Raw genomic sequence first — 8043 nt, forward strand, 5'->3', positions numbered from 1 at the left:
TACTCTAGTTACACTATATATACAAAAGTATGTGAACACCCCTTCAAATTAGTATATTCGGCTATTTCAGCCACACTCGTTGCTGACAGGTGTATAAAATTGAGCAAACTTTGGCAGTAGAATGGCCTTACTGAAGAGCTCAATGACTTTCAACGTGGCACCATCATACCTCTTACATAGGATACCACTTTTCCAACAAGTCAGTTCATCGAATTTCTGGCCTGCTAGAGCTACCCCGGTCAACTGTAAGTGCTGTTATTGTGAAGTGAAAACTTCTAGGAACAACAATGTCTCAGCCACCAAGTGTTAGGCCACACAAGCTCACAGAATGGGACCGCTGAGTGCGTAGTGTGTAAAAACCTAATGTCCTCAGTTGCAACACTCACTACTTAGTTCCAAACTGCCTCTGGAAACAACATCAGCACAAGAACTGTTCCTCGGGAGCTTCATGAAATGGGTTTCTATGGCCGAGTAGCCACACACAAGCCTAAGATCACCATGCGAAATGTCAAGCGACAGCTGGAGTAATGTGAAGCTCGCCGACATTGGACTCTGAAGCGACATTGGACTCTGAAGCAGTGGAAACGTTCTCTGGGGTAATGAATCACACTTCACCATCTGGCAGTCCATCGGGATGCCAGGAGAAAGCAACCTGCCCGAATGCGTAGTGCCAACTGAAACGTTTCGTGGAGGAGGAATAATGGTCTGGGGCTGTATTTCATGGTTCTGTCTGTAATGCTTGCCTCAATATATTTCATGATGTGTAACAACAATGTGCCAAGTCTTGATTTAGTGCGGTAAGCCGCCTCAATGTTTGCAGCCGTAGGTGATATCTTTCTATGAGCTGATATGTCATCAGTATTGTGGAATAATTATAACATTAGGGTATGATATAAATTGAGAAATCTGATCTGAAAACCGTGCAGCCTTTATTTTGATCCTTTCAGTATCGACACTATGTCTCAACGATGCACTTGGAGAATGTTCTCTCTGTGGTGTTTTGGGAAATGCATGCTACATCTTTGAACATTGTAGGACAGATGCATCGTTAAAACACTCGTAAGCTTAAGTTCCATCACTATCGCGGAACTGGGCTCTGGGCTGTGTATGTAAATATCTTAAAATTTGTTTCCTAACACCCCCACATGATCCGACTGAGCATTTCAAGATAGATAAACACATACAGTGATTGATTAGACATACAGTAAGGATGATTTAAATGACAAAGACTGCATGGGGATTTATTTTACAATGAAAACTTCTATATAAAAATGTATAATACAAATGTGTCCCTCTGCTGCTAAATGAATATAGGGGAAACACTGGTATATATGTGTTAGTGTGTGTGTGTGTGTGCCTATACATGCTGTGTTTAGAATACAGCAGCTGCCATCTGTCCCACTCTGCACTGGACAGTGTCTGTTAGACAGATGGCCCCACCCTGAACAGCTGAGTATGGAGACAGGGCAGGGCACCACTACTAAACACCAATACACCCTGGGCTGCCCATCCAACATACATTACTCCGGTGCAATCTCTAGTTCAATCATGTCAAACATGTCTCTCTTTTCTTCTCTGTCTCTCACTTACACAGTCTATGAGTTCCTTAATCTAAATAGCTAGTTTTTTCCTCTGTATTTTATCTCAAATCAAGATGTGTACTGACATTACAGTTGCACCAAATGGTGAATAAATACTATGCCCATCTCCAACACTCTCCAACCATCATTAGAATCAGACAGGCTCTACATGTACCTTGGGATGTTTTCATTAAGAAATTGCTTCTCCATTTCTACACTGACCACAAGAGGGCATGAATTGACTGACTGAATTGGAGAGAGGTTTGGAATTATAAATTATGGGTGCACTGACTGCTTGTATCAAACTTTGTGATGTTATTGGCATTGTCCCAAACCAGAAACACATTCCATAAGCTGTTAATTCTCCCATCACTCATCTCTCTCTGCCAATCTAGAGCCTGGCACCACTCTCACTCTCAGTTTACTCAGTACTGATTAGCCTACAGCCCGATACTACATAATGCACCAAGGGCAAAATTGTGGTGTAGATATTGTGGGGGACGAACAGTAGAAGGGGTCCTCCCCTGGATTTTCTTTTGACATTTGAAAACAATTCAACACAGTTTGACATGACTTGGGGGGGTATTTTGAAAACGGTTTTCTGATGAAAATATGCAGAATTCTTTGGTGTACAGTTGAAGTTGGAAGTTTACATACACTTAGGTTGGAGTCATAACTAGTTTTTCAGCAACTCCACAAATTTCATGTTAACAAACTATAGTTTTGGCAAGTCGGGTAGGACTTGTAATTTTTCCAACAATTGTTTACAGACAGATTATTTCACTTATAATTCACTGAATCACAATTCCAGTGGGTCAGCAGTTTACATACACTAAGTTGACTCAATGTATAACTGGAAAATTCCAGAAAATTATGTCATGGCTTTAGAAGCTTCTGATGGGCTAATTGACATACATTGAGTCAACTGGAGGTGTGCCTGTGGATGGACTTCAAGGTCTACCTTCAAAGTCAGTGCCTCTTTGCTTGACATAATGGGAAAATCAAAAGAAATCAGACAAGACCTAAAAAAAAAAATGTAGAGCTCCACAAGTCTGGTTCATCCTTGGGAGCAATTTGCAAATGCCTGAAGGTACCACATTCATCTGTACAAAGAATAGTGTGCAAGTATAAACACCATGGGACCACGCTGCCTTCATACTGCTCAGGAAGGAAACGATCTGTCTCCTAGAGATGAATGCGAAAAGTGCAAATCAATCCCAGAACAACAGCAAAGGACCTTGTGAAGATGCTGGAGGAAACAGGTACAAAACTATCTATATACACAGTAAAACGAGTCCTATATCGACATAACCTGAAAGGCCGCTCAGCAAGGAAGAAGCCACTGCTCCAAAACCGCCATAAAAAAGCCAGACTAAGCCAGACTACTGCACATGGGGACAAAGATCGTACTTTTGGAGAAATGTCCTCTGGTCTGATGAAACAAAAATAGAACTGTTTGGCCATAATGAACATCGTTATGTTTGGAGGAAAAAGGGGGAGGCTTGCAAGCCGAAGAACACCATCCCAACCGTGAAGCACGGGGGTGGCAGTATCATGTTGTGGGGGTGCTTTCCTGCTGGAGGGACTGGGGCACTTCACAAAATAGATGGCATCATGAGGAACTGAAAATTATGTGGATGTATTGAAGCAACATCTCAAGACATCAGTCAGGAAGTTAAAGCTTGGTCGCAAATGGGTCTTCCAAATGGACAATGGGGTCCAAGCATACTTCCAAAGTTGTGGCAAAATGGCTTAAGGACAACAAAGTAAAGGTAGTGGCCATCACAAAGCACTGACCTCAATCCTATAGAAATGTTGTAGGCAGAAATGAAAAAGTGTGTGCGAGGAAGGAGGCCTACAAACATACTCAGTTACACCAGCTCTGTCTGGAGGAATGGGCCAAAATTCACCCAACTTATTGTGGGAAGGTTGTGGAAGGATACCTGAAAGGTTTGACCCAAGTTAAACAATTTAAAGGCGACGCTACCAAATATTAATTGAGTGTATGTAAACTTTTGACCCACTGGGAATGTGATGACAGAAATAAAAGCTGAAGTAAATCATTCTCTCTACTATTATTCTGACATTTCACATTCTTAAAATTAAGTGGTGATCCTAGGTCCACACTGACCGAAGACAGATAATTTTTACAAGGATTAAATGTCAGGAATTGTGAAAAACAGAGTTTAAATGTATTTGGCTAAGGTGTATGTAAATATCCAACTTTAACTGTTTATGTACATCATGAATGGGACACAATTTTATACAAATAAAGGTGACTTGAGATTTGGAACATTTAACTTTTCTTTCTGTACAATCAGTGTAAACAGATATGAAGTTAATAAATCAAATGAATAAATATAAGAGTGTCATGAATAAATACTTTTTAGTTAGAGAGAGATTGAAAGAGCCAGAGAGTGAGAAATATGCTGTGGGACGAGTCACCTCTTTTCTGCCTGGAGGATACATATTTCAAATTCAAAGAAAAACCAACGAATTGATGTAGCCTATACAACTCAGACCGTAATAAACTGTTATATGTTATATTATATATAATGTTATATTTTTGGATGTATGAACTAGGGTTCAAGAATTTCATTGACATAAGTGTTACACAATAGCCTACAGCACCCGACGTCACAGGAAGGCCAAAAAGATCATCAAGGACATCAACCACCCGAGCCACGGCTTGTTCACTCCGTTATCATTAAGAAGGCAAGTTCAGTACAAGTGCAGCAAAGCTGTGACCGAGACACTGAAAAACTGCTTCTATCTCTAGACCGTTAAGACTTTTAAATAGCCATCACTAGCCGGCTACCACCCGGTTACTCAACCCTGCACCTTAGAGGCTGCTGCCCTATATACATAGACATGAAATCGCTGGCCACTTTAATAATGGAACACTAGTCATAATGTTTCCATACTGCTTTACTCATATCACATTCAGGAGAAGACCCAGATGCAGACAGTGTCGAAGTAACAAAAGTTTATTACTAGAACAGGGGGCAGTCAAAATGACAATTCAAGGGCAGGCAGAGGTCAGTAATCCAGATCAGAGTCCATAAGGTACAGAACGGCAGGCAGTCTCGGGGTCAGGGCAGGCAGAGGTCAATAATCCAGGGCAGTGTGACAAGGTGCAGAACGGCACCTACAGCAATTCAGAGAGAGAGAGAGAAAGAGAGAGAGAGAGAGAGGTGTGCTGTCCAATGTCTAGAGCAGGGCAGGGGGAGGAGTGAGACCATGTGAGGGACTTCATTCTTGAGCACTGCCGTTGAACTTGACAATAAAAAGCATAACGTTCTCAGATAAGCTTTTCCTGTTCTGATTTAACAGATTCATGGACTGTGAGAAGAGTTTCTCAACATCCACAGATGTGGTGGGGAGCCACAAATAAAGAGAAGCAATGCTGGCCCCAGTTTGCGGCCTGTCTTTCAGCTCCTGCCCACCAGTCCACTGCTCTCACCTGTCTGGCATCAGTTTTGTTTATTGACATGTAGTTGTGCCACTCCTCTTCAGAAACTTCACTCAAAGCAGGGATGATGTGCACGTAGTCCTTCCTCTCTTTCCTGGACCCTTCCACTCGTGCTGGATCGAATATGTAAAGAGAGCTAGTCTCTGAGTGCCTTTCCATCACAGCCTGTAGCTTAATGGCACATTCTCCATGGCAGCCTTAAAGAGCTCTGCACACACATCTCTCTCTTGCTCTGGAAGTTCCTCCAGCTGAGTGGTGGTGCCAGTCATCTGCCTCTGCCTTGCTACCATACTCCAAGACGTGTAGGTTCTGCAACTTGTTGCCGATGTTGTGGGCTTATGGCTCTGATGTCTTCTCCAGCTTCTTAAGGAAGATCACTAACTCCAAACTGTGGTCAATGATGAACACATAGGCCTTTAGCGAGGACTTGTGATTCCCCAGCAGCTCCTTCAGATGCTGGACACACTTGGCAGGTGGTGGGCCCATACCTTCCAGACCTACGCCTGCATGAGCAGGGTCTGAACCCAGATGAAAGCCACCAATAGGAAGCTCAGAGAGACAGAGAACCCTGTGCAGTTCTTCGAAAGGTCCGTCTACAGCAACAGGTATGGACGAACCAGACATTTCACCAGGAGAGTCATGTCTCCTTTAATATGATACGAAGGATAGGGTTTAGAATTCTATAACAATGGAAAGAATTCTCCCCTCCAAAAACATTGCTGTAAGTATGTGTTAGTATCTGTACAGCTTCCACAAGTGCCTCTAAGCACACCCCTCTCATTTGTCCTATGTTGTTTTTCTGTCTGTGTCCAGATACGTCTTTGCAGCGAACCTGTATGAGAATGAGAGTCTGAACGAGACAGAGTGGTCTATCTACCAGGACTGGCACGGCTGGCTCCACAAACAGTTTTTTTTTTAAATGCATCGAGCTGGACGGCATCATCTACCTTCAAGCCGCACCAGAGGTCAGCAACTAACTTAACCTCGATACATGTTCGTTAGAAACCTATCGTAGCAAAACATATCAGTTGCATTGTAGTAGATTATATAATGTAGCCTATTGGCTTTTTACTAGTACTGCCATACACCTTATGCAAAAAAGAAAGAAAGAAAAATTTTACATTAATGTGCACTTATACCTGTGTAGTAACACTGCATTTAAAATGGTACTTCTCGTGTGTTTGTGTGTAGAGATGCATGGAGAAGCTACATCTGAGAGGCAGAGAGGAGGAGCAGGGCATTCCTCTGGAGTACCTGGAGAAACTCCACTTCAAACACGAGAGCTGGCTGCAGCACAAAACCATGTGGTGAGAGGGAGGAAGGAAGTGTTGATGGGATTGTGAACGAGGAAGGGAGTGTTAAGGAAGGGAGTAGGTTGAGGTACAGACGTACGTGCGTGTGTGTGGGAGCATTAAATAAAACGCTTACATTTTGACATTTCTATACTACAAACATGTTTTAGAGATGTATGAGACAGGAAACAGGCTTGTTCCTCAGGTCTATTTTGAGCTGTGAATTTCCTTACAAAGATGGAAATGTACTTGAAATAACAAGGAAACAACCAGTAAATAGCCTGACCTGAGAAAATATGTTTATTGCATAAGCATTATGTGTGTGCGTGCATGTGCGTTGTTGAAGTCACTAACCGTATGTCTCTATTCCCTCCTGGTCCTTACCCACAGCATGGTATAGGAGTATCTGATTGACACACCCATTCTGACACTGGATATCAACAAAAAAATAAAATGGGACAAGGTCAAGGGTGCCGACATGGTGGAAAGGTAAGAAGTTGTATCAAACCCATTTGTTTTAAACAATGTCTTTAAATGGAAATTGGTTATTATTTTTAATTAAGCAGTGTCTTTCAGAAATAGAAAGATGTGACTATATTTAGCTGTTATTTTGTTAAGGTGATTTATGAAAACATACTGTTTGGAGGACACCGGTAGTAGTGAAAAACATCCTGTTATCACTGATTACAGTCCAGGTTATTAGTAGAGGGATGTTGATAAAGACACACACACGCATGTTTCACTTATGGAAATGAGGCCTGAAGAGCTGCTAATGTAGCTGTTTCACGCTGAAGGTAAACACCAATGCTTTGCCTGATATCATAAAGCCAATTAGAAAAACACACACACACCTATTGCTTCCTGTCCAGTTGAAGCGCTGTCATCCTTTGGCACGTCCAAGCTTAGCTCCACATTGGGTCCCCATCAAACACTTGCACTGACCTGACAAACCATTTATACTGACACTAATATCCATATTCATTATGTGCTAACAGCTTGTTATGTGATTTTCTTCCAGGTCAAAGAGTTTCTCAGTACCTTGTAAACACCAGCAGATGACCATCATAGCCTGCTCTGGATGTCAGCCAGCAGTGAGGACAGATGTGGAACTTGTTTTGAAATGAATGATGTCAATTATTTTTTATATTTTATTTAAAGCATTTGAAATGTATCGACCTGCATGGGTAAACACAATATGATACGTTTGTATAGCTTGGTTTCACCTTCATATCCTGTCTGTTTTATTTATCAATTTTAATGAGAAGGGGAAAAATCTGAATATGTGTTTCTATATTAGAAATCATTTGTGCTGTTTTATAAACGTGTAAAATAATAAAGGGCTACCAGTATAAAGGAACCTAAGGAAGTTTTCTGTGATTCTTGAGCAAACAAAAATTGCCCATAGGTCTCTGAGAAGTTTACCTGAAGTGCTGTGAACAGCATATGCCCATAAAACGGAGCTAGGCCTACTCAACTACATGTCTAGATGACCGGTCTGAGCCCTATGGTCTGAGCAAGGCGCTGGCCAGGCAGTCCACAATCCAGATTTTCATGCAAAATATTCATATTTTCCCACCAGTGGTGTTTCCACCAAACTGACTTGTTGCAGTATAAAAATCAGTGCCCGATGAGGTAGTGCACAATAAAATGTACTTTTTCGCTTAAGTTTTCATGTGCCGAATAGTTTTGTCCCAAAAAC

At 41.8% G+C, this 8043-nt stretch overlaps 1 pseudogene; it reads left to right on the forward strand.

Annotated features, from left to right (window-relative positions):
* Window positions 1-4645: 4645 nt before the first annotated feature.
* LOC109874242 (deoxycytidine kinase-like) lies at window positions 4646-7683 on the forward strand (annotated as a pseudogene).
* The last annotated feature ends 360 nt before the right edge of the window (window positions 7684-8043 follow it).

Source organism: Oncorhynchus kisutch, linkage group LG29 (assembly GCF_002021735.2).
Source record: "Oncorhynchus kisutch isolate 150728-3 linkage group LG29, Okis_V2, whole genome shotgun sequence".
Classification (NCBI taxonomy): Eukaryota; Metazoa; Chordata; class Actinopteri; order Salmoniformes; family Salmonidae; genus Oncorhynchus; species Oncorhynchus kisutch.